Raw genomic sequence first — 26,890 nt, forward strand, 5'->3', positions numbered from 1 at the left:
GAGTTCATATGAGTTTTCGTTTTTCTTTATTAATTCCCTGATGTCCATAAGCATTTGTGCTAAAGTCCACCCCCTGCCCCCAATTTATGTGTGTGTGTGTGTGTGTGTGTGTTGATTTTTTTTTTTTTTTGATGCTTACCGTTATACTCACACGCAGGTGTACAAGTGATTCTCTTCCACATGGCAGTCCTGGGAGTGGGGGGAGGACCTGGGGGAGGTTGCGACTGTTAGGACAGCTGGTTTCCGGGTGGGGGGGGGTGGGCGAGCCCTCTTCTGGACACACTCACGGCATGGTGGCACCAAACCCACGCAGGTGGCCTTTGCTTTCTGGGGGCAGAAGAGGAGGAGAGCTTAAAGGAAGCTAGAGGAAGCAGCGGGCGGCCCGATGCACGGCCACTGGCCATCGAGGGCACTCCTCATCTGTCCGCACCCCAACCCGCTTGAGCGGGGTGCTGCCCAGTTCTGGGAGTGAGGTCGCTGGCCTCGGCTGGCCCATCGAGACTGGCCCCCCTCCCCTGCCCGCTTTGTGAAATGGCTTCTTTCTTGCTGGGAACACTAAAGGTGACTAGTGGGGCTGCATCACCCAAAGGAAATTACGTTACACAACCAAGCTTTCGAGATCAGTGTCTGTACCAGGCACCCCTGGACTTCCAGAGAAGCAAGCCAGGTTTGTCCCAGGTAAGTGGGGAGGGGGAGAGGGGCGAGGGCAGGGTGGGAGGGAGACTCTTTTTCGCAGCCCTTTCCTACCCAGCACTTCCCTCAGGTGCTGCTTCCAAACACTTCTTTCCTGCAAGACGTCCTGGGCACCAGGTGACCCCTGGCCATCATTCCCCACCGCCACCACCTTCATCCAAACCGCCAGCCTTAATGCCAATAACACCCCAGGCAAGCTCTCCGATTAAACTACATCATGGGGCGCCTGGCTGGCTCAGTCAGAAGAGCATGCGACTCTTGATCTCAGGGTTGTGAGTTCAAGCCCCACGTTGGGTGTAGAGATTATAAACAAACAAACTACATCATGAAGCTGCTCTGAAAATTAAGTGGTTTTATGCTTCTTTTTTTTTTTTTTTTTGATCCTTGCTACTTGTTTTTCCAAGGCTCTCTACTTCCTTCGACTGATGCAATCCAATTTCAGAAGGTTCTTTCTGTCCCAAAGTGATAGGATACCTCATTTCTGCAGACATTACAGAGATAACTGACTCAGGCAAGAATCATCAAGGGACGCTAAGCTAGTGGGTAAAAGTTTGATGAAGCATAGGAAACTTCCATACATAGTTCGTAGCGAGCAAGCTATCTCCCTACAAGATATTGATTAATTATAAAAGGAAAAATCGTGACTCTGGAATGGAGAAACTAGGCAGACACCCCCTTAACTAAGGAGATCATGGGCACTGCACTTCAGTGATGCCTTCTGCCCGAAATGCACAGCCCGAATCTAATTATGAGCAAATACCACATAAACCCAACATGCAGCATGATCTGGAATTTTCTTTTGCTATAAAGTGTATTTGTGGGACAACTGTCAATATTTGAATGGTCTACAGATTTCTTCTTCTTCTTCTTTTTTTTAGGTTTATTTATTTTGATCGGGGGCAGAGGGAGGGGCAGAGACAGAGTCGGGGAGGGAGAGAATCCCAAGCAGGCTCTATGCAAGGCAGAGCCCGATGCAGGGCTCAAACTCATGAACCGTGAGATCACGACCCGAGCTGAAATCAAGTCAGACGCTTAACCGACTGAGCCACCCAGGAGCCCCGGAATGGTCTGCAGATTAATTAACAGTGTATCAATGTTCGTTTCCTGATAAGAGAATGTTTTTGGGAAATATGCACTGAGGAATTTAGGGGTAAAAGGGCATCGTGTCTGTAACTTACTCTGGAGCAACGGTTGAGAAAAATTTGCGGATTGATAGAGCACAAACATGGTTAAATGTTAATGGCTGGAGAATCTGGCTGAAGGATAGATAGCGATTCTTTGTGGCTATTTTTGGAACTTTGCTTCAAGTCAGAAATTTTGAAAAACTAAGTACATGAGTTCGTAGATATTATAAAAACCTCTACAATTAGCACTGGGGGCAGGGCTGATACCAGAGTGAGGAGATCAGCTTGGTTTGAGGGCCTAGATACCCTTGCTAAAGATCAGAAGCTATGGAAGGAGGGAATATGGCACCGACTGGGGGCCTCGTCCTTCTGAGAGAAAACTAAAATGAAGTCATAACCAATTCTCCCTCTTACCTCGGGACATTCCCCCGTAGACCCCCCCCCCCACCCCCCTACCCCCGCCGCCAAGCCCTCCATATGACTACATGAGACTTTTTAAAAAAAAGTCATTAAATTAAAATTTTAAATTAAAAAAGTCATTAATTAAAAAGTCATTAAATTAAAATTTAAAAAAAAAAAATTTTTTTTTAATTTTTTTTTTTTTAACGTTTATTTATTTTTGAGACAGAGAGAGAGACAGAGCATGAACGGGGGAGGGTCAGAGAGAGAGGGAGACACAGAATCGGAAGCAGGCTCCAGGCTCTGAGCCGTCAGCACAGAGCCCGATGCGGGGCTCGAACTCACGGACCGCAAGATCGTGACCTGAGCTGAAGTCGGACGCTTAACCGACTGAGCCACCCAGGCGCCCCACTAGCTCGGTTTTTAAATAACTTCTCATTCAGGTAGTTTGGTTATCCCTTTGTAATGTAGAAGAATTGAGAAGGACTCGGCCCAGATTCAGCCACGTGTGCTTTCGGGCACACCGGCGGGGTTTCTGCGCTTTGCCGACTGAGAAGCCCAGACTTTACAGAAGGTATTGGAATCCAAGGGTACAAACTTGGGCTGCGAGGTCAGACGGACAGAAGGGGTTTGAATCCAGCGTGTGCCATCTCAAGGTGAATTAGGGTGAGTCACCTTCCTCCTTTGAGGCTATTTTCCTACCTACCAAACATAGAAAATAAAGCCGGCTTGTTGTGAGGACCGATAGGAGGCTTTAATATAAAACAACCTGCCCAGTTCCTCCCGGGTTGTTGTGACAAAAACCCTTTGTAAAAACCCTCTGGATCCCTCCAGCAAAGGGAGTCCTCTCCTTGCTGCAACTTTTCCAGGTTTTTTTTCTTTTTTAAGTTTATTTATCTTGAGAGAGAGAGACAGAGACAGAGACAGAGAGAGCCAGCGGGGGAGGGGCAGGGAAAGAGGGAGAGAGAGAATCCCAAGCAGGCTCCACACTGTCAGCGCAGAGCCAGATGTGGGGCTCGAACTCACGAACCGTGAGATCGTGACCTGGGCTGAAACCAAGAGTCGGATGCTTAACCGACTGAGACACCCAGGCGCCCCTCCAGTTGTTTTTATGTCAATGGGTGCCTGACGTTATAAATAAGCAATTTAATTAAGTAGCAACTTAGAAAAAAATGAGTGGAAAAGTTGTTTCTATGTAAACTAAGCTGAATATTTGGAAACGGTCACAGGTAAAATGGTAAAAGCAGGGGCACCTGGGTGGCTCAGTCAGTTAGGCGTCCCGACTTTGGCTCAGGTCATGATCTCGTGGTTCCTGGGTTCAAGCCCCGCGTTAGGGCTCTGTGCTGACAGCTGGGAGCCTGGAACCTGCTTCGGTTCTGTGTCTCCCTCTCTCTCTCCCCCTCCCCCACTGATGTTCTGTCTCTTTCTCAAAAATGAATAAACATTAAAAAAATTTTTTTAATGGTAAAAGCAAATAATTCTGCTGATTTAGGAATGATTTAGGTGTGAGTGAAGCGGCTGTAGAAGGCAAGAGACTGGGGGGAGAGATGGCTTCGGGAGTCTTTCCTCTGCTTCCACAAACCTGTAACGGGAAACCAGAGATGAGGGCCCATGGGTGTGGGTTAGGGAAGAAAGAGGATACAGAATGCCCAGGCGGGGATTCACAGAGGAAGTGCTGTAGCATCACATGAGAGATTGGTAGGGAACGAATGTGAATTCAACCTTAAGTTCAAGTGAAATATTTAAAAAAAATTTTTTTCTTAACGTTTATTTATTTTTGAGACAGAGAGAGACAGAGCATGAATGGGGGAGGGTCAGAGAGAGAGAGGGAGACACAGAATCCAAAACAAGCCCCAGGCTCTGAGCCGTCAGCACAGAGCCTGACGCGGGGCTCGAACTCACAGACCGCGAGATCGTGACCTGAGCCAAAGTCGGCCGCTTAACCGATTGAGCCACCCAGGCGCCCCTCAAGTGAAATATTTAAGGCACATGTACATCACTTTTATTATTTCCCCACTTTAAACAGCTTTTTTGATTCATCAGTCCCCAGTGCGTCAGGGGAGAGGCCTTCTGGTGCATTTGATCCGGAACGCTGGCGGTAAGTAGACACCCGTTTGTCTGGCAGCTACGCCCGGTGTCCTCCCAGGGTCTTGGTTGGAGCTTTTTCCCAGTGGTTCCCACCCATCTTGGCCTCTCCTCGGCCCCACCTGGGGAGCTTCAAAGTCTCTCTCACTCCACCCCTTTGATGTAATGACCGGGGTCGGGCCTGGGTAAGGCGATTCCCACGTGCTTCCAGGGCTGGGCACCGCTGTGCTGTTGGCTACACGGGCCTCGGTCTGCGGCCGTGTCTGCAAGGGTCAGGTGGACCGTCTCGGCCTCCACTCTGCCCCTCCCCACCAAGCCAAGCAGGGCGCTGGTGCAGACAGTCTGTACGAGTCTCTGGATTGTCTGCAAGAGTCTGAGCCTCCGGAGGGCAGCTCCCGGAAGAGTGAAAGGGACTTGGGACAGTCCACACGGTGACGGCGGGGTGAGCTGGGGGTCAGAGGGCAGGTGAGCTGACACGGAAGCCTGTGCCGAGGATGCCCGATCCCCGCTCCAAGTGCCACGATCGGGCGCATGATCTAGATGGTGTTGAGGGAAAATTTCCTTGAAGTCAGGCGTTTCATTTTCCGACCAGCGGATAACAGGATGTTCTTCCGCACCATCGATTCTCATTATTCCTAGCAGTTACGGTCTATAAAGATGAATGAATCAGCCAATACCCAACCACTACTCCTGACGGGAAGGCAGGCTTCAGCAGCCGAGAGTCTCTGGCCACTGCACGTTCGTCGACCGACCGATAAGTGACCTTGTTTTATGTGTTTCTGTTTAAAGACACCTTCTTTAATGTAATCTGTTGACTCACCAACATCGAACTCATAGCCAACAGTACCATACGTAACTCATGCCCGAATAAAGCCTACCTAACACATATGTCTCTTCCATAAGGCACATCACAGCCTTCTCGTGCTCGGAACACTAGACCGCACTTCAGCGCTACCCTTTGCCATTTTAAACAGTGAAATTACCAGCAAAAAGCACAGAAATGCAAAAAAACACGGCGCTAAAACGAAGCCCCAAAGAACGCCCGGTTTATAGTAACAAGAGCTGCAACGGGAAGGCGGGGCGTGACCTTGTCTGACCTCTGCTGGGAATGGGTGCCTGGGGAGACGCAGACTTTTCACTGCTACGCTCACGTCCCCGTGTGGCTGTGAAAGCACTGGGTGCACGGATTTGGGCGTTTCAAATAAGTTTTAGTGGGGGGGTGAATTTGCAGGTGCAGAATTAGAAAGACTGAGGATGTGCCATTTCCACTATTCCTCCTCTTGTCCTGCCCAGGCATGTCCCCCGCCTTCTTCAAAAGTCTGCTTCCCTTGCCAAGAGGGATCTTTGTTGATTTTCTTTTTTCTTTCTTTCTTTTTTTTTTGTTGTTGATTTTCAGCCTGCCTCCGATCATTGCCGTGTGTGCTCAGTTCCCTGTTGAGACTACCCTTGAGACAACTCAGTCCGTCAATTATGAACCAACCAATACTAATGAAGTATTTTAAAGCACCTAACAGACTTTTTAAAAAAGATTTTATTTTTAAGTAATCTCTACCCCCCACACGGGGCTCGAACTCACAACCCTGAGATCAGGTGTCACATGTGCCAGCCAGGTCAGGCCTCAAGCACCTAACAGAACTTTTGAGAAGTGCGGTGGGTAAGAGATAAATACAAGAAGCCGTGCCTTCCAAAGAGGGGTTCGCTATCTCCCAGCAGTGAAGGACAGAAAGTTACCATGTGAAACAAAGGCAAACAATGTTAAAAAGGACCTAAGTCTATTTTAAAATGAATGTGGCACACTCGGAGTGTTCTAGACGTCTGGAAAAGAAAGATACCAAGGAGGGCTTTAAGTAAAATTTTTCCAAAGACATGAAACTTGCATGGGGCTTTGAGGAAAAACAAGTGTGGAGGGTGGGTGGGGAAGTATTCAGGATATATGAATGCAACCTGAGAAATGGGAAGGAACATAGATTCGCATCCAACGCTCACCACCCCCCCCCCAAAAAAAGAACAAAGAGACAAACTTAAGCAGGGTGCTTGTATGTAAGGTGCTTGTATGTAAGGACCTAAGTGCAAGCCCAGCCCTGCCTGGTGATCCTTTGTTTCTTATTCCACAAGACACTTTACCGAAAAACACTGACGGGACATTCCAGATGGATTAATCAACACCAAACATTTTGCGTCCCAGTCACGTGCCTTTTGCCAGGATCTCAAGGACGCATGGGTAACAGTAGTAATAGTATTAAAATACGAATCAAACAGTAATTTTCATTTAGTGTACTTGACAGGTCGTCCTGAAGAAAGGTGTAGGCAATGGGGTCTCAGGTAATCAATTACTCCATAGGATCCGCGACCGATCTCACGTACACATTCAATACCTTCCAACAGGTGCCCTACCCTCTCCTCTTCGGCAGGAAAATGAACCGATTACACGCTATTGAACATCACAGGTATAGGCCATCCTGCCTTTTTTTGTTGTGTAAGGCAGTAGATTGCAAACGTCTAGTCTGTTGTCAGTAATAGATGGCTGCTGTATAGGATTATGTTAAGGTGGCTACTTGATGGCTGGACAATGGCTGTCGCCTCAGGTGGGGCCAGCCTCTTAAGAATCTTAATAACCCACACTTACGTGGCCAATTAATCCGCAATAAAGAAGGTAAGACTATACAATGGGGAAAAGACAGTTTCTTCAATAAATTGTGCTGGGGAAAATGAACAGCTATACGCAAAAGAATGAAACGGTCCACTTTCCTTGCACCATACACAAAAATAAACCCAAAACGCATTAGAGACCCACGTGTAAGACCTGAAACCATAAAACTCTTAGTAGAAAACACAGGCAGTAAACTCTTGGACATCAACCAAGGCCATTTTTCTAGATATGTCTCCTGAGGCAAGGGAAATAAAACCAAAATAAACTCTTGGGACTACACCAAAGTAAAAAGCTTTTGCACAGCAAAGGAAACCATCATCAAAACGAAAAGGCAACCTACTGAATGGGAGAAGATATTTGCAAATGGTATATCTGATAAGGGATTAACATTCAAAAATAAATAAAGAGCTTATACAACTCAATACCAAAAAACCAAAAATGGTCTGATTTAAAAAATGGGCAGGGGCCCTGAACAGATATTTCTCCAAAGACGACATCCAGATGGCCAACAGACACATGAAAAGGTGCTCCACATCAGCAATCTTCAGGGAAATACAAATTAAAACCCCAAATGAGACATCACCTCACACCTGTCAGAATGGTTAAACTAAAAAAGACAAGAGATAACAAATGTTGGCAAGGATGTGGAGAAAAAGGAACCCCCGTGCACTGTTGGTGGGAATGCAAACTGGTGTAGCCACTGTGGAAAACAGAATGGAAGTTCCTCAAAAAATTACAAATAGACACACACACACACACACACACACACACACACACACAGTGGAATGTTATTCGGCCATAAAATAAGATGAGATCTTGTCTTTGTGACCACATGGATGGATCTAGAGGGCATCATGCTAACTGAAAGAAGTCAGAGAAAGACAAACACCGTATGATTTCACTTATATGTGGAATCCAAACAACAAAGCAAATGAACCAACAAAGCAGGAACAGACCCATAAATAAAGAGGACAAACTGACGGTGGCCAGAGGACTCGGGGGTAGGGAGATGAGCAAAAGAGGTGACGCGAGTGGGAGCTCACAGACTTCCAGTGAGAGAATAAGTAAGTCCTGGGGGCGAAAGGCACAGCGTAGGCAATGGGGTCCAGGGTGCTGTAACAGCCTTGAATGGTGCCGATCAAGGGTAGTTCCACCTGTGGTGAGCACAGCATTGCCATATAGACTTGTTGAATCACTATGTTGTGCACCTGAAACTAATGTAACATTGTGGGTCAACTGTACTTTGATTAAAAAAAAAGAAGAAGATTAAAAGAAGAATTACAGGGGGGAAAAGAGAAAGGTAATGGGTCAGAAGTGCTTAGCCCAATGCCTGGCACCTGAGAGGCCCCACTTGTTCGCTATTATAAATACCAAGAGTAAATCTCCTGCAGGCCGCTATTTATTTCCTTGTAAATTCCACAGCGTGGCGTAATGCTGGGATCCCGGGGAATCTCGCTTCGACCTGGGCCTCCGCCACGGCTGGGACGAGTATCTGGGACTTGCGTGTGGCATTTACTGAGTTGGGACATGGGCTTGAAGGGGGGCTCGTTCTTTCAACAAACCACGATTATGCCCTTGCTGTGTGCCGAGCACCGTGCCGCAGGCGGGGAGGCAGAGAGAGCCCGAATGAGAGAATAGCAGCGACCATCACGGCGCGCTAGGGCACAGTAGGAGCCCTTTGCACGAGCATTTCATCCTCCCAGGCACCTTTATCTCCGTTTTCCGGGAAGGAAGTCCAAGTTTTGAGGAACCGGGTAATTCGCCAGGCCATTCAACTCCGCTTCTACCCTCCGCCCCCGCTCAGCCCCCTGAACATCCCCGTGGGCACCCTTCAGGGGCTTACTCTGTTGGGGACACTAAGAACTCTGCACGTGAGACTCTGCACGTCAACTCGGCACATCTCAGCCTCTCTCTGGAGAACTCCGGATGCTGGGGCTCAGGGCGCGCCCCCTCTGCGGCCAGGGGACACCTTCGGGAGTGGCTTGGAAGAGAAGCCGAGGAGGCCGACCGAGGCTCCGTGGCCGGGCTCCCTGGAAGAGCCTTCTGTCCGCGTCGACAGGAGCATGTGGGGCCCCAGCGGCTCCACTCCCCCGAGCGGCACGCTGCGACTCCCAAGTTTCTCTGCCTTCAAAGCTCGCGCGACGGCCACGCCGAAGACCCAAGCCTTGGGCAGAGGCCAAACGGTCACTTCCCCGCCCTCCCGGCGCAGTATGCAAATCCGAGCACCAGGAAGTAGCTGGGACCTCTCGGCCGAGCCCAGCGACAGCCAGTTCCTCTCCCGCCGCTCCGGGCCGCCGGCCGCTCGCTCCCCTGCCGTGGCGCCTCCGGGCCCGACGCGCTGCAGCCTCCAGCCCGCGGCAGGCGGGGCGGCCGCGCCACCCCGGGCCCCGAGCCCGCAGCCCGCCCTGCGCCGGCCCCGCGGGGCCGCCCCGTCGCGCCCCCCGCTCTGAACTCGAGTCACCGTGGAGCGCCGCCGCCGCCGCCCAGCAACTTTCACCCGGAGCTGGTGAGTCCCCGGAGCTAGCCGGGGGGTGGGCGCGGGGTGGGGGTGGGGGGGACCGCGGCTGTGTCCCCGCCCGGAGTCCCGGGCGCCGGGCGGGCCGGGGGCCGGGGGCTGGGGGGGGTCGGCGCGGGCCGCGGCGGCCGGGGGCGCGCGCCGCCTCCTGGCAGCGCGGATGCCTCCAGCCTGTGGGTGGCCGGGCCGTGGGGGAGCGCGGACGCGGGGGCGGGCGGCTCCGCAGGTGTCCTCTCGGCTGCGGCGCGCAGGGGCGCGGTGGGAGGTGCGGGTGCGAGGGCAGGCGCGCGGCGGGTCCCTCCGGTGCCGACCCGAGCGCTGGCTGCCGTCCCCGCCCGGGCCGCTCTCGGTGCGCCTCGGGGAAGCCCCTCGCCGCGCAGAGCCGGCGCGCGGCGGGGATCCCGGCGGGGACTCCTCGGGCTGCAAAATCCGGCCGCGCCGGGGCCCCCCGAGGTGAGGGATGGGGCTCGGCCCGGGCCCTCTGCCAGGCTCCTCGCGAGCGTGACGTCGGGGTGGGGTGGGGGGGCTGCGGCAGAATCGGTACGCACCCTCCCGCCGAGCCCGGCGCCTCCCCGCCTGCCGAGGAGCAGTCCCGTGCCTCCGCCGGCGGAGAGGAAGCGAGAGTTATTTTAAGAATTCAGGGGTTGCCTTTCCTTCGCCTTGGGGGGAAGGGTGTAAGCGTCAGTTCCCGCTTTCCTGCGTTATCTTGGCCGACTGTGGCATCTTCTCCAAGCTGTGCGTTTGCGATGTTCCTTTCTAATAGCTGACGTGGTCGTGCGGTTGTGTCTCCATTCGTGTGTGTGTGTGTGTGTGTGTGTGTGTGTGTGTGTATTATCCCAAACCCACCCAACTTCTTTGCCAGAAACCTGGGTTGAATCGGGCCTTGCAGTTTCCTCGCCGAGTGTCAGCTTGGGCCTATTACTGAAATTACCTGCGTGGGTTTTTTCATCTCTGGGAGAAAATATTTACTTTCTGAGCTGTGTATTGTATGCAAAGCCCCAAGTACACACACAGGCATTCCGTAAATGGCGCTGTTACTATTTGTCGCAAATACAGTAACTCTATCAAAACAGGGTTCCCTGGTTCTTTGCAATTTGATTTTAAACCTAAGACTACATGGTCCGATTTAGCCACCTGACCCTCCTAGTAAACGTGCTTAATAAATACACCGGAGATTAGGTGTCTGCAAAGCTAGCGCCCGGGAGTCTCACTCACCCTAAGCGCTAGCCAGTAAAGATGTTTGACTTTTGATTTGTTGACCGCCCCTACAGGCGCCTGTAGGGTTTAGGAAGGCAGGCCTGTTGTCCCTGCACAGGTAAAAGCCACAGCCGTGCAGGGGGGAACAGGAGTATAGGAATTTAGTAAGTACCGAGAAGCCCTTCCTAAATGAAGTAAAGTCTGCTGGAAAAAGGGTGGGATTCAGTTAGTCCCCGGTTTTCATTTGGAGGTAAGGAGCTAAATGTCTTAAGGCTTGAAGACATTTAATTTGATCACAGGAGGCTTTTGGTGACTGGGCCTCTTTGGAGGCAGAGTGGGGCAACCCTCTTCCTGAGTGAAGGGTAGAGGCCAGCCCCGGTAAGGGAAGAGAAAACAGGAACTGGAAAACCTAAGTTTGGGCCTCTGCCATTATCTACCAGAGCTGTGATTTGGGATAAGTTGGGTTAATGACTTGTCCGTTTGTTCGGCCAACATTTCCTTCATAGCAGTAACTGGTGTTATATCATGATTTGTGCGTGTGTGTGTATGTGTGTGTGTCTGTATTCACCACTGCAATGAAGGCTCTGTGAAAACAGCTCTGTCTGGTCCAAAACGCTAGCCCCAGTGCCTGTCACAGAGTCGAGATTACTTGGAAGAAAGGGTGAAGTTTGGCTTCGAGTTTGGCTCCGTGCAAGGTCAAGGAACAGGGCTGGTTCGTAAGGCACTTGAAGCCCGCTGGCCCTCCGTCCTGGTTTCTGAAATGGGGATTTGAGGGACTTTTTTTGACTGTCCAGTTCTCCCAGGGTCAGTCTCTCTGCAGGACCCATTACTCAGCTGTATCACTGGGAGCAAGGGCTTGATTTGGATTCAAGGTCCTTTGCCCAGTCAAAACGACCCACTCGATGTTGCCCACGTGTATGGAGACCTTGCCATATCCTCCCAACCCCCAGGGGCTTTTTTAGCAGAAAAAGTGGTCCAGCCATTTTGTGAATCGAGGACTGTCCAAGCCCCTTAGGTCCATTTCACTTGTATTCAAAACATCGGAGACGCCATTTGGTTCAAATGAATACACAGAGTTGTGATTCAACAACATTAGCATGGGTTTGCTTATGGGTAGTATAATTTGCATCTGCGTAAATAAGAACACAAGGTGTCTGAGGCTGCGGTGTGAAACGTTGTCATAGCTCACACTGCTGATCTCCATGACCTCCATGTCCTCAAGCATGGATAGTCATTAGTTGGGACGTCGACCGATGACCCATCGCGATGACGGTGCTCATCCCTTTTGCTTGTTAGGAGCGATTCCTGGGAATCACTCATCCCGGAATCAGAGGCCTTCCTGAGTTATAATTTCATCTGAACCTCTCATGGACCCCAGGGTGGGCAGGGACAGGTACAAAACCAAGAGGTTTGGTGTCCTGCCCAAGATTACAGGTGGCAAAGTAGCACCGTTGGGCAGAGTAGGTATGTTTTCTGGCTCCATATTCAGAGCGTTCCGCACTTTTCTGCCTTTGCCCTGTAGTAGGTACTCAACTACGGGAAAGAAATCACTTAATAAACATTTTCAAAAAGGGGAACCACAAGGTAATTTTCTTCTATCTCTTGGCGATTGCATCATCAAGCAGGGCACTTAAGGCATATTCCGGGAGATGCGTTTCTGTGCCTTTTAGCACTGCTTCCTGCTCAGGGAGGGGGGAGATCTGATCATTGCCAGGGTGACCCCTATATCGGCTGTTGCCCGAGCAACTCTAGTGACTGCCTTGGGGGCTATTAGGGCTTATTGGTTAATACAGAAGTGCTCAGCTAATACTTTGCCCAAGGATTGCCTCCAGCCTCTGCTAGAAATGCCTCCCGTGAACCTTACAGGCCTCCTTGTGTGGTGGTTATAACACTAGGAACATCATTTGAAGTGAAAATATAAAGTAGGGAGATAGGGCCCAGAAGATGCTCGTTAAAACATACGCTGCCCTTTACTGACCACCTGCTATGAGCAAGGTACCCTTCAAAGCCAACACTCTTACAAGAGGGTACACATTGCCTGTTATCTTTAAAGATTGGTGACAGAAGAGGACAAATATGTAAGAGGAAGTCTTTTTTTTTTTCCCCCAGTCAGAAATATTGAAAGATTTCTTACAGTTGCCCGGTTTCCTGATACTTAAGTTGTGAAATGTTGAGTTCACTCTATCATCATTTCTGAAATTTATTTTGAGTAAGTTCCCATTTAGGGGAGAAGCCTAAGTATAGAAAATAGCATAGGAGTCTGCCAGTTGAGGAATTAGAATTTTTGAAACAGCCCGGTTTAAAGATTTGGACCCTCTTTTGGATGTCCTTGGCTTAAGTTAGCTGGACGGGCTCTCTTGTAATTTAGAAGAGAAAGTTCAAATAACGATTTGGGATGTTGTGTTTAAAAGGTGCATCCATGGGCACCTGGGTGACTCAGTTGGTTAAGCAATTGACTTTGGCTCAGGTCATGATCTCATGCTTCCTGAGTTCAAACCCCACATCGGGCTTTTTGCTGTCAATGCAGAACCTGCTTCAGATTCTCTGTCTCCCCCTCTGTCTCTCTCTGCCCCTCCCTGCGTTCCCTCTCTCTCAAAAATAAACATTAAAAAAATTTTTAAAAAGGTACATCCATGCTAACAAGTTACAGGGGCCGTTGATGTAGCCTTTGTTCTTCATTCTTGGACTTTTTCCTCAGTGTCGTTCTGTGCTTCACTTTCCCTTAGTACTGAATAAGCTGTCAGCATTCCTTATTTGCCGCAAAAGTAGTTCTTGAAAGTTCTATTGACCATCTGGAAATGGCTTTCATTTGTATAGAACTCTTCCAAAGTTTGGTTGTTTGACTGTCTTTATTAACCCTCACATATTCCCAGTCTCCCTTCTCTGGCCCCCCTCTTCAGCTCTCTGTTCACCCTCTTACCAGGTCCATGAACCGTGAGTTGACGTGATAAGAGATGAGCATTAATGGCAAGAGTTTATTGGCTCATGTCATGGTAACTGTTCACTTTTCATAACGCTGACTTATACAAATGATGTCCCGTAAAATTATACGAATGGTGAGGCCTTTATAGAATCCATCAATGTAGGTATTTCTTACTGGTCTGGGCTCTGCTCCCGGTGAGTTGGAGAACCCTGGGCAGAAGTCTCCATTCGTGTAGCTCAGAGTGCCTTTAAGTCTCTCTCCTCTGCTTTTTACAGTTCACACCTCAGGCAAGTCTGATAATGCTGGGTCTGCCCACACTCCCCTCTTTCTCTGAGCATCTACACTGACTCTGTTGATCCCAAGCCGTGCCATCTGAAAGCTCTTTGCCAACGTGCCTCTCTAGTCCTTCTTCCTCTGTCTGTGGGTACAGCATCAGTTGTGGGGCATGGGAGAGCTGTCAGGACTTCCTTGGGCCCACTTTTCAGCGCTGGGGAGACCGGAGAGATGGGTTTGCATTTATTCTACCTCCAACTCAAGTAGTGATGTCTTCTTGGCCTTTGGGCCTTCTGCGTGCCTCAGCTCAAGTAGTGATGTCTTCTTGGCCTTTGGGCCTTCTGCGTGCCTCAGCTCAAGTAGTGATGTCTTCTTGGCCTTTGGGCCTTCTGCGTGCCTCAGCTCAAGTAGTGATGTCTTCTTGGCCTTTGGGCCTTCTGGGTGCCTCAGCTCAAGTAGTGATGTCTTCTTGGCCTTTGGGCCTTCTGGGTGCCTCAGCTCAAGTAGTGATGTCTTCTTGGCCTTTGGGCCTTCTGGGTGCCTCAGCTCAAGTAGTGATGTCTTCTTGGCCTTTGGGCCTTCTGGGTGCCTCAGCTCAAGTAGTGATGTCTTCTTGGCCTTTGGGCCTTCTGGGTGCCTCAGCTCAAGTAATGATGTCTTCTTGGCCTTTGGGCCTTCTGGGTGCCTCAGCTCAAGTAAGGATGTCTTCTTGGCCTTTGGGCCTTCTGGGTGCCTCAGCTCAAGTAAGGATGTCTTCTTGGCCTTTGGGCCTTCTGGGTGCCTCAGCTCAAGTAATGATGTCTTCTTGGCCTTTGGGCCTTCTGGGTGCCTCAGCTCAAGTAATGATGTCTTCTTGGCCTTTGGGCCTTCTGGGTGCCTCAGCTCAAGTAAGGATGTCTTCTTGGCCTTTGGGCCTTCTGGGTGCCTCAGCTCAAGTAATGATGTCTTCTTGGCCTTTGGGCCTTCTGGGTGCCTCTTCCTGTTAATGTTAACCCCCACGGGGGTGAGGGGAACAGAGAAGCTCGTCTCAGAGAGACCCTCTGGAGAGGGAGGACCACTTCTGCTTTCCACGGGGAAGCTGTGTCACAGAGGGCAGAACTGTAGCCAGCGGCCTGACGGGAGGCCCGAGGGAGGGGGCCGGCAAGGAAGTGATACTTCCTCCTGCTTGGAAGGCCCCAGACCCAGTCATTTGCCTGCAGCCCCACCTTCCTTACCACTCAACACTGCTTTTTTTTCCTCAGGGTTCTTTCTACCACCTTCTGCTCTGTTCATTTTCAGTTTGCCCCTGAGAGGGGGCGGGGGGGGGGAGGGGGAGAACAAGCGTAGTCATCACTGGAGAGCCTTCTGTGGCAAAGCCCATGGTGGCCGTGTTTGAGTTTTAAGCAACAGAAAGATGTACGTTTTGATGGTCACCATCATGGAAATCATTCTGAAAATCTAACTAGGTGTTCTGAAATCTTTTAACGTTCAGGCAATATAATAATTTCTTAAGCTAACTATAGTGGTTCAGTCCTGTTTTTAAAATTACTTAAACTCTAGCCTCTTGTTAATTTTTTGGGATAGGGCGGTGACTTTCATGTGACTTTCACATTTCTTTGACCATAACCCACATCAAGAAACATGTTTCACCTTGTGCCTGAATGCACGTCTATGTGTATGCAAAAAAAAAAAGAAGAAGAAGAAGAAAGAAAAAGAAATGAATTTGGTGAAAGAGCTTTTCCTTCTAGATCTAGATCACCGGGCAGTGTGACCCAGGGCCATCCTTTCGAGAACAGCGTAGTGAGATCTATTAGAGTTTAAAACATTTGGGGGAGCCCAGAGATTCCAAGAAGCTCCAGTCTGATAGGGAGGCTTATTAAGCAAATACAAATTAAGATAAATCCATACAATCTTTCTAAAAATAGTATTCAGTTTGGGGCGCCTGGGTGGCCCAGTTGGTTGGGCTTCTGGCTCTTGATTTCAGCTCATGTCACAATCCCACACTGTCCACCTGAAACTAATATAACGTTGTATGTTAACTATACTGGAATTTAAAAAAGAAAAAGAAAAAATAAGTTGAACACAAATGTGTGGGTAATATATGATAGTATTTCTGAAATATATGCATTGGTGAGACACATAATCTGTAAGCTATGCACATCGATACTTTTTGTACTAAAGTTTTGATAGTGATTATTTCTGGGTTATACCAATTTTATTGCCTTGGTACCTTTTTTTTTTTTTTTTTTTTTTTAAGAATCACTTATTTGATAAAAAAATTTTTTTTTTAACTTAATGTTTGTTTCTTTTGAGAGAGCATGAGTGAGAGAAGGCAGGGGAGGGACAGAGAGAGAGGGAGACACAGAATCCGAAGCAGGCTCCAGGCTCCGAGCTGTCCGCACAGAGCCCGACACGGGGCTCGAACCCACAGACTGTGAGATCGTGACCTGAGCCGAAGTCGGACGCTCAACCAACTAAGCGACCCAGGCGCCCCAAGAATCACTTATTTGACTTTAAAACACCATTGTAATGAGCAGTGACATGAAGCCAGTGTGAGTGCAGGGGAAAGGGAAGAGCCATCAGGAAACGTGGGGGCAAAAGTGGCCACGATGGAGCTCGTGTGATCTAATCGTGAGCAGACTTGCCCCTGGAGGAACTCACGGGCTCTGCGTCTTGTAAGTAGATACGATATTTTCTTAAAGGAGGGTCTGTTTCTTCTATTTAGTCATATTTAGCATGGAGCGTAACAAATGTTCCTTGAGTAAGCTGTGCAGGAATCATTCGAAGATCCAAGAACTCGTTCTAGTGGAGTGGGGATGAGCCTGGAGGGCCATTGCCCAGAATACCAAATGTTGGATTTTACTGTGTCAAAGGAGAATTGCTAGAGCCTTTTAGCGCGAAGCCATTTTCTTCCTTCACGACCAACTTCTTGCCTAGACTCTTGGCTATAAAATGCAGTTGCCAAATGATGAAGAGATAGTGAATACTCATTAGCTGCTCGGAAGAGGTGGATCATTAACCCAGGGGCTAACAGGCACCTCCACAGAGATTAATTTGGGGCTGAAAAGTAGCATTTATTGCTGTCTTGTGTAACATCAGAAGCCTTGACCTCGTAGTCACTAGCCGGTCGGTACTTGATCGCTGGCCTGAGTGGTCATCCTGTCCAAACACCTATCTAAATATTCTTAATGATAGCAACACTATTGAAGAAATGAGCGATTAATTTGGAGTTGAGGTCTAAGATTCTGTGGCATTATGAGTATTTTCCATTTGATTTAAAAGGCAAATCTGTTGGGGTGTCTGGGTGACTCAGTCAGTTGGCTGTCTGACTCTTTATCTCCGCTGAGGTCTTGGTCTCTGGGTCATGAGTTCAAGCCCCATGTTGGGCTGTGCACTGGATGAGAAGCCTACTCACAAAAAAAGAAAAAAGGAGAATGTATTATAAAGCAGCAGCTTGGTGTTGGGATCCCTTTTATGATCTATAAGATAGTAAAAGCATTACCAGGAGTGCCTGGGTGGCTCAGTCGGTTGAGCCTCCGACTTTGGCCCAGGTCATGATCTTACGGTCTATGAGTTCGAGCCCCGCATCAGGCTCTGTGCTGATGGCTCGGAGCCTAGAGCCTGCTTTGGATTCTGTGTCTCCCTCTCTCTCTGCCCCTCCCCAACCCGTGCTCTGGCGCGCGTGCTCTCTCTCTCTCTCTCTCTCTCTCAAAAATATTATAAAAAAAAAAATCCCTTCCATAACTAGGAACGGCAATATTTGGCCAAAATGGCATACTTTGCCAATGATGCTGGCAACTACCTTGCATAATCCGATACCACATATTGAATATCTCTTGTTTTCAATGCCTTTGAGAGATTCTTACCTTTAAATTTGAGGGGAGATAACGTAAATGGTAAAAAGACAACGGGTTTCCAAGTTAAACGGATCTGAGTTCCTATCTCGGTTCCCCTGCTTATGACTTTAGGTAAGTTACTTATCCTCACCATTTAGTAATGCCAGGTTTGTGGTGGTGATTAACAGAGCCTACCTCCTATCTCCTAATGTTGTTTCTGGTACACAGCAGGCACCAAATAAAAGGAAGCTCTTTTTATAATGGACTCTGTGATTCTTTCTTAGAGGGGAGGAACCCTTCCTTCCTTCCTTCCTTCCTTCCTTCCTTCCTTCCACAAACACATGCTGAGCAAAAATTTAAATACTGTCACAACCCAGTGAGAGTTCAGAGTCTACTGGGGGGGTCAGTCACAAACCATCCTGCCCAGCGGTTTGCCATGTGCTGGAGTCTTGACTGAACTTTGGATCCGCCTACGAGGTACCCAGAACTACGGTAACTACCAGGGTTAGCGGGATGGTCTCGGCATTCAAGGATGCCCTTTGTAGGGGAGCGTGAGGACACAGATGTGGTGTTCAGAGTGGGACCCGTGCCGTCCTAGATGTATACACACGGCGCTCTGCAAGCGGAAGGAAAGGGCTCCCGGTGATAGGAAGAGACGCTGGAGCCGGGTGTAGAAGGAGTAGAAGGAATTCTCTAGATAGGGGCTTTACGGAGATAGGCAAATGAGCCTGGGGATTCCAGAGAGGCCAGGGGTCCTCTGGCCTAGGCTACTGGGATGGACCGCGTCCTTACACGAGAGGCTTCGTGGTCTAGAGGGGGACAGGCAAATATGGTAGTAGGCACCCAGTCTCTCTGGCTTCAAATGAAATTCTAATGTGGAATGTAGGGTCATCCATATAATCAAATGAGTACCGTAAGTTGTTTTTTTTTGTTTTTTGTTTTTTTTGTCTCTCTGGACAAGACCTTGGTTGTTGTCTCTCTGGACACGGGAGCACATTGCCTTTTGGAATGGTTTCAATTTTAATGGATTAAAATGGATATAGAAAGGAAACGTTAACCGGTTAAATTTCATAACTGCCTGTGTGTCTTTTACTTTCCGGCCCTCAGTTATTGTTAAGGTTTTAACTGAATTAATATGACCACTGAATGAGGATTTCATTGTACGTTTCCTTCAATTCCTTTACGAGTGGATAACCTTTCAAGAGTCTAGTAGAAGAAACCATTCTGAGCACTTTAGTGAATGACCCCAACGTTACATTGCTGCCATAGTTAGAAGTCTTCAAGAGAGATGAGGCCGTGCAATCCAACTTAACAAATAACGTAACCCTTCGGATGTCAAGTGTCAACCCTCGGGCCCTTGACGTCACCTACCTACCTTGGTATTCAACGTTTGAATCCTAGAATCTTGTAAAAGGAAGAGATTCTGGTAGTGTCTTACACATGGCCCTTAGCAGGGAGGTAGTTACCTTCCCGTGAATACTGGGTCTCAAATGTTAGTTTCCTGCCAGGTTATCCTACTGCAGGTGATGGAGGCCACATTGTGAGAACACCGTGAGAGGGTGCTCAAAGTGACCCATTTCATTTTTGGACAGCTCTGGAGAGGAGACAGATTTTTCTATCATGCTACAATGTTTCATTTCGGTAACTTCTGCCTACTGCTGCTAACTCTGCCTTCTGGCACTGTTTTGACAAATTTTGAGGCTGTGGCTGTCGATCGGGGACGTGTAGGGACGTGATTGATTGCCTGCCCACCCAGCACCATTACCCCACCTCTCTTCAAAACAGAACCCAGATTATTTCAGGATTCATCTTCTCCACTGAAGGTTCAGCAGTTTTCCCCATCCCCATCGATAGGGTGGCCCTGACTGGTCAGAGGCTCCTACTCTTGCCAGTGATTGGTTCATAAATGGGCATACCTGGGGTTGGACGGTAGTCAGTAAAGGGAGGTAATGTCCCATAGGTGGTCCTAACATGAATAGAAAAGGAGTGGAGAGGGAGAAGAGAAGTGAGAGATGAACGAGGAATAAGGGGGGGGGGGGACTTGTGAGAGTCAAGAAATTAGAAGGAAAGTATGTTATCTTGATTACTAATTTGCTAATTTGTGATGTGTACAGTATGTGGTTGTTTCTGTGTGTGTGTGTGTGTGTGTGTGTGTGTGTGTGTGTGTGTGTGTGTAGTCACACAGACTGGTGTGGGATTAGTAGTGATTACTGGACTTCCATAACCACAATTTATTTTTAAGATGTATATGTATTGAGTGTTGTGTGTTGGGCATTGTAGTGGGTGCTTTGGGGGAAGCAAACACTGGTAGCATGAGGTTCCTGCCCTGGAAGAGCTTATGGTACTCTGTTCTCTCTGGGTGGTTCACGGACCACAAGGCTGACAAATTAATGTGCCAAGGTCATGGATGGAACAGTAACCTTCTTGCTCAGGAGATCCCTGAGCACCTTAATCAGTGCCCAGAAACCAATATTTTTGGTTTCTCCCTCGTGCCCCCTCTCCCTCGTGCCCCCTCTCCCTCGTGCCCCCTCTCCCTCGTGCCCCCTCTCCCTCGTGCCCCCTCTCCCTCGTGCCCCCTCTCCCTCGTGCCCCCTCTCCCTCGTGCCCCCTCTCCCTCGTGCCCCCTCTCCCTCGTGCCCCCTCTCCCTCGTGCCCCCTCTCCCTCGTGCCCCCTCTCCCTCGTGCCCCCTCTCCCTCGTGCCCCCTCTCCCTCGTGCCCCCTCTCCCTCGTGCCCCCTCTCCCTCGTGCCCCCTCTCCCTCGTGCCCCCTCTCCCTCGTGCCCCCTCTCCCTCGTGCCCCCCCCAACTCATGCAATTGCCTGCATGTGCTAGCTCTCTCTCTCTCTCTCTAGCAAACAAAAAAAGAAACAACAAAAACCCCAGAAAATAACAAGTGTTGGCAAGGATGTGGAAAAATTAGAACTCTTGGGCGCTGCTGGTCGGAACGTGAATTGGTCCAGGATGGCTGTTCCTCAAAACGTTAAACCTAGAATGACCATACGGTCCAATACTTCTATTTCTGGGTGTGTACCCCCCAAAATCGAAAGCGGGTCTCAAAAGAAATATTTGTGCGCCCACGTTCATAGCAGGATTATTCACAAGAGCTGAGGAGTGTAAGGAACCCAGGCGTCCGTCGGCAGATGCACGGACAAACTAAATGTGCGTACATACAATGGAATATTATTCAGCCTTAAAAGGGAAGAAAATTCTGACACGTGCTCAAACACGGATGAACCTTGAGAGACCAGTATGTTAAGAGAAATAGTCACGAGAGGATAGCTACAGATCTTCCTTGACTCATGATAGGGTTACATGCGAATAAACCCATGCGCTTTATCTACCTAACCTATTGAACGTCCTAGCTGAGCCTAGCTTACCTTAAATGTGCTCAGACCAGTCACATTAGCCAACATCAACGAACACAAAGACTGTTTTGTGTACTAATAAGGTGTTGAAGATCTCCTGTAACGTGCTGAATACGTACTGCAAGTGGAAAGCAGAATGGTTGTGTGGGGACAGAACGGTGGTGGCGTAGTGGTTGTTGACCGTTGTGATCGTGTAGTTCCCTGGGAGTCACTGCCACTGCCCGGCCTCACAGGAGAGGGTCGTGCTGTCTGGGGCTAGTCCGGGGAATGATAAAAATTCACGATGCCAAGGACTGAATGCATATCACTTTAGCACCATTATAAAGTCAAAGCATCAAAGGGCGCCCGGGTGGCTCAGTCAGAGGAGTCCGACTTCGGCTCGGGTCAGGATCTCATGGCTGGTGGGTTAGAGCCCCACGTCAGGCTCTGTGCTGACAGCTCAGAGCCCGGAGCCTGCTTCGGATTCTGTGTCTCCCTCTCTCTCTCTGCCCCTCCCCTGCTCACGCTCTCTTTCTCAAAAATAAATATTAAAAAAAATTAAAGATTTTCTCCCTCTCCCCCTCTTGCATTCTCTCTCTCTCTCAGAATAAAATAAAATGATTTTAGAAAAGTTGCTAGATAAACAGAAATGTATACAAATTAGATGAGGGTGGTGTAGAGGATATTTCATTGATTTTTCTTGATAAATTCTTATTCTTTTTTCTTTTTTAATTTTTTTTCAACGTTTTTTATTTATTTTTGGGACAGAGAGAGACAGAGCATGAACGGGGGAGGGGCAGAGAGAGAGGGAGACACAGAATCGGAAACAGGCTCCAGGCTCCGAGCCATCAGCCCAGAGCCTGACGCGGGGCTTGAACTCACGGACCGCGAGATCGTGACCTGGCTGAAGTCGGACGCTTAACCGACTGCACCACCCAGGCGCCCCGATAAATTCTTATTCTGAGATTTGCCCACCACGTTGGCTGGTGTTGACTTTTTTGGAAGGGAGGGGGCAGGGTCTTCAACTCTGTGTCATTTAACATAGAGCCATGTGGACTGATGGCTGACAAGATGTGGACACGGCTGTGTGTGTGTGTGTGTGTGTGTGTGTGTGTGTGTATGTTTGTGCGTTCGCATGAGTGGAGAATTGTACAAAGGCAGAGGCCAGATTGGAGGGTAAGGAGGAGGCACGATTGGAGGCCTGAAGGGGATATGGCTGGGGTGCAAAGTGGGCCTTCTCCATTCCCAGAAGTTTGTAAACACACGCTAAGTGATTCTCTCACGGGACCCTTTAGAACAGGTTGGACCAGGGGCGCCTGGGTGGCTCAGTCCATTGAGCGTTTGACTTTGGCCCAGGTCATGACCTCAGGATTTGTGAGTTCGACACCCGCATCAGGCTCTCTGCTGTCAGCACAGAGCTCACTTTGGATCCTCTGTGCCCCTCTCTCTCTGCCCCTCCTGTCCCCCGTCTCTCAAAAATAAACATTGAAGAAAAAAAACCGAACAGGCTGGACTACCCGGCTCTTGATAACTCTGTTCTTTCTAGCTGTGTACTCACTGATTCCAAATCATAGGAAAGCACACTTCCGATGGAGTTTTCCTCCTAGGCTCGAAGGGGAGCTTTTATTTATTTTAATTTTTTTAATGTTTATTTATTTTTGAGACAGAGCACAAGCCGGGGAGGGGCAGAGAGAGAGGGAGACACAGAGTCGGAGGCAGGCTCCAGGCTCTGAGCGGTCAGCACAGAGCCCGATATGGGGCTCGAACCCACAAACGGTGAGATCATGACCCGAGCTGAAGTCGGACACTTAACCGACTGAGCCACCCCGGTGCCCCTCGAAGGGGAGCTTTTAAGAAAGTTTTCCCAGCGCATCAGGGGGCTTTTTCTTTCGATTGAAGTGGAACATACACGCAGCAAGTGGCTTAAAGCAAAGCCTCCTGTGACCACCCCCAGCTCAAGAAACAGAGCCGGACCTTCTGCTTCCCCGTGCGCCCCCCTGACTCTCTTCCCTCAAAGGCATCTGTCGTCCCGCTCCCAGTTTTAAGTTAGTTTCCAGTGTCGGCTTGTCGGCAATAAGGTGTAAGAAACTGAAAAGCAGCACAAAGCCTTTTGTTTGGCAGATGAGCAGCTTGCCGAGCTCTGGGTCTGGCAGGCCCTGGCCAGCTCCCTTGCCTCTGCCGAATGACTGCGGTTCGATCCCGAGCAGGTCCTTGCCCTGTGTTATACCCTGGCGGTTCCGTTGCTAAAATTCTCTCCTGGGAGTTTGATCCGAGCCTTATTTAAATACCTTTCTCTTCCTCCATTCGTTCGTCTCGCTTTTCTCCCCATCTCTGCACAGGCAAGTGAATGTGTCGAGGCGGATATAAAAACGTGGGCTTGGGAAAGGTGGTTTCCAGTGGCCCAAAAGTAATCGCACATCCGGCCACATGACCCGAAGCCAGTCTGTGCGTAGACATCTGGAAGTACTAACTGGTTTTGGGAATTCAGTTGGGAAGCGCCTCAGGAAAATAGGACCCATTTTTCTGATGCGAAGGAACACGGCACCCTTATTACTCACTGTCCTGCCTCACGTCGTTCTGACGCTTTATTTTTGTCGGAGAGGAGACCGCACCATTAGTTGACCTGTGGAATTTATTAATCCGTGAAGTAATGCTTCATTTATTCATCATTCAGAAAACAGTCCTGGGATACTCCGTCCTCATGAATATGTATGCATATGACCCGCAGTTACATCCACTTGCTCTAAATGGCAGAATTGTTCCATATGGACTCGGGAAGTGAAAATATTTTTAAAAAGTAGAATGAGGAGTGTGAATCTCTATTTCCTATGAAGTAGCAAGAGCACACACAGGCAGGGAGTATGGAGGCGCGGCCTTCCTACGAGAAAGGGCGCGGGTTGTGGTCTGGGTCAAGGCCCCGGAGAACCACAGGCCAGGAGGGCAGGGGGAGCCCACGGCATAACCACCTGCAGCCCCCTGGCCCCTGACCAAAGCGTCTGAGAGTTTCCACCACTTATGTCTGTTGGTGACCTAAGAAGGAATGAATCCTGGAAGTGGAGGATGGGGAGGGGGGCGAGGCCAAGGAGCCTGACCACAGCAGGACCATGTTTTTGGTGAAGAAGTGTGTTCCTGAGTTGAAGATAAAAAAAAAAAAATTTTTTTTTAAATAAAAAAATAAAAATAAAAAAATTGGGTTCTAATCCACGTCTGTCCCGTTGTAGGTGTAGGGCATGAGATGAAGTTCCTTAAACTCGTCAGGCCTCCTTTTCCTTACACCTAAAGTCAGCAATGACAGGTGTACTTCACATTCCATCCCATTGCTGCAAGGGTTAAATGAGGTAATATACCTGAAAGTCCTCAGAGAAATCTAACTCGCCACACGCCTGGGGGTGCCTGGGGGTGCCGTTTGGGGTCAAATTTCGGTCCCTCTAGCCTTTTCTTCCTCTTCAGGCAGGAGGCAAAGGGAAAACATTTTCTTTTATTGTTAGGCAGTCCTTAAGCATGAGAGGTAGAGCAGTTAAAAAAAAAAAGTTTTATAGATAAAAAGGAGGGAATAAAAATCTTGCCTAATTTGGTCGAGGCCCACCCTCAGGCTCCCTCACCTGAGTGCCTGGATAGACTACTGTGGCCCGGCCAGAGAGTGGGTTCCATCTAGACTCTGCCCCCCTCAAGCCCTCTGACCTTAGAGCAACCTTGGCCTTTCCCCCTCCAACAGGGAGATGAGGTGCACACGTTACTGCTCTGGCTTTGATTCATGTGATTCTTATCATGCCACATAAACGAATCCAGATTTGAGGCTAATGAACGTCGAGTCTTCTCTGTTGTATCTTAAAAGATACTTTTTCTCCTCCTAATAATGGGTTACAGGATGCTCGAAGTCTGACTACCTTAAAAACACCTTGAGGTCAAGAACGAGCTTTACAGATGCTAAGCAGACCTCCAAGTTCACTTGTGGCATTTACGAGGGGCTTGACTGCATGGGACCCCTGAGTTGTAGCAATAATCCCGAACCCCACCCTACTCTTAAAATTGCCTTTTCTGCCTTGGATATCCCCCCTCTGACAAAAAAAAACCCCTGCTCCTTCAGATGTGCTCCAGAATATTTCAAAATCCCTTCAGTAGGGGGATACAGCACTCTGAGTCATCGGAATAATTTTTTAAGATTAGTAAGCATTTTTGTTTCGAAAAATTTAACAAAGTTAAATGAACAAAGATTTAAATGAAAGTAGGTTTGATGTTAAGAAACGACTGGAGTTTTTTTGTCCTTTTTTTTTTTTTTTTTAGTCGACTTTTAAAATTTTCTATACAATTCTGTGATTGAAAAAAATGTATGGATTCCCTTGGCCACCACCATAATAAGGATGCAGAATGGTTCTGTCACCCCCAGCGTCTGGCAAGTGTTGATCTGTTCTTGGTCGCTATAGTTGGGCCTTTTCCAGGATGTAATATAAAAAGAATCCTCCTGTATGTGGCCTTTTTTACAGCGTGGCCCTCCTGAGATAGAATTCACATACCATATAATTTACCCATTTAAAGTTTGCAGTTCAGTGGTTTTTAGTATGTTCACAGAATTGAGCAACCATTACTACAGTCAACCTGAGAACGTTTTGTTCACAGCAAAAAGAGATCCTGTACCCATGAGCCGTCCCTCTCCATTTCCCCCAAGCCCCCCCAAACCCCGCTTGCCCTGGGCACCCACTAGTCCGTTTTCTCTTTTTTATAGATTCCAGGCAACTGTTTGCAATGATATGTTGTGTGTGGCTTTTGATGTTTCCCAGACTGAACGGTTTCCAGTTTTATTAATTAAACTTTGCAGGATTTCAAGGTGTAATTTATAATGCAATTTCCGTAAAGCTTCATATTGTCGGCAGGGTGCGTGGGGGGGAACCTTTGCTGTGTCTTCTATACTCAAAATAGTTTTTCTCCTTTAGGGCTGCTACTTAAATAAAGGTCCTCCCCAGGAGAATCCTCCAAGATTGTAAAGGGCTGTGTTATTCACGCTGGGGGGGGGGGGGGGGAAGTCCTGGAAAGCTGAGCTTTAAATTCTGAGGGTAACCTGGGCATTTTGTCCTGTCCTATCCTGCAAGTGCCCTTAACTGCAAAGTTTATTTTGTGGGGAGGTGGTCTCTGGGAGCCCCAGCTCCCCCACCTAGAGAATGGACGTGACTGTAGCTTCTCACGGACTCTCCCAAGAGTCAAGCGTGTGATCACTGGAGCCAGTGCTTCTGTGTCATTCTCTTTGTGAGGGGTAATGTCATGTAGGGACAGTGGATGGAGGTCCCGGTCATGTGACCTGGCTCCACATTTGCAGGTATAAATTCTCACTGTTGGAGGTATCATCATGGGCAAGGCACTTGACTTCTGGTCATTTCCATGTGGCCATCTGTTGTGTGGCGATTAATTATAGAAGGTCTTTGGAAATTTAGCTGTGCCAATTTATGTGGATCTATTCAGAACATAATAGAGTCTTAACAAATATTTAATATTTGCTTTTCTTTTGGTAAAGTAATCATTTTTGGCCCTCAGTCTTCAGGGAGCTTTTTCTGTGCAACTGTATGGAAATTACTGAAAAGATTTTGCAAAGGCCATGGTACTCTGAGTCTGGATGCATGCTTGGATTTGAGCCAGCACTGCGTTATGAAATGTTTGTGAAAGCTTAGAAGCACAGTGTATTGCCAAGAGAGAAAGAATGTTTGGATGAACGATGGACAAAGGAGAAACCCACACCAGGATGACTTAAGTTTTCCATGCGTTGTTTCGCCTCTGCAGGGGGCTAAAAGGACTTTCTGGCCCTTGGTCCTCAAATCCAGACGGTCTTACTAAATGCTAGCTAATGATGAGACACGGAATCTGATTCTCAATCTTCTTAGAC

At 48.7% G+C, this 26,890-nt stretch overlaps 1 protein-coding gene across 1 annotated transcript in view; it reads left to right on the forward strand.

Annotated features, from left to right (window-relative positions):
- Positions 1-9,357: 9,357 nt before the first annotated feature.
- LYN (LYN proto-oncogene, Src family tyrosine kinase) overlaps positions 9,358-26,890 on the forward strand; it is a 123,068-nt gene continuing 105,535 nt past the window's right edge. The window contains exon 1 of the mRNA XM_042972813.1: positions 9,358-9,457. The gene's annotated coding sequence lies outside the window, so the exon portion shown is untranslated. The remainder of the gene's footprint in view (positions 9,458-26,890) is intronic.

This window comes from Panthera tigris, chromosome F2 (genome assembly GCF_018350195.1).
Source record: "Panthera tigris isolate Pti1 chromosome F2, P.tigris_Pti1_mat1.1, whole genome shotgun sequence".
NCBI classification, from domain to species: Eukaryota; Metazoa; Chordata; class Mammalia; order Carnivora; family Felidae; genus Panthera; species Panthera tigris.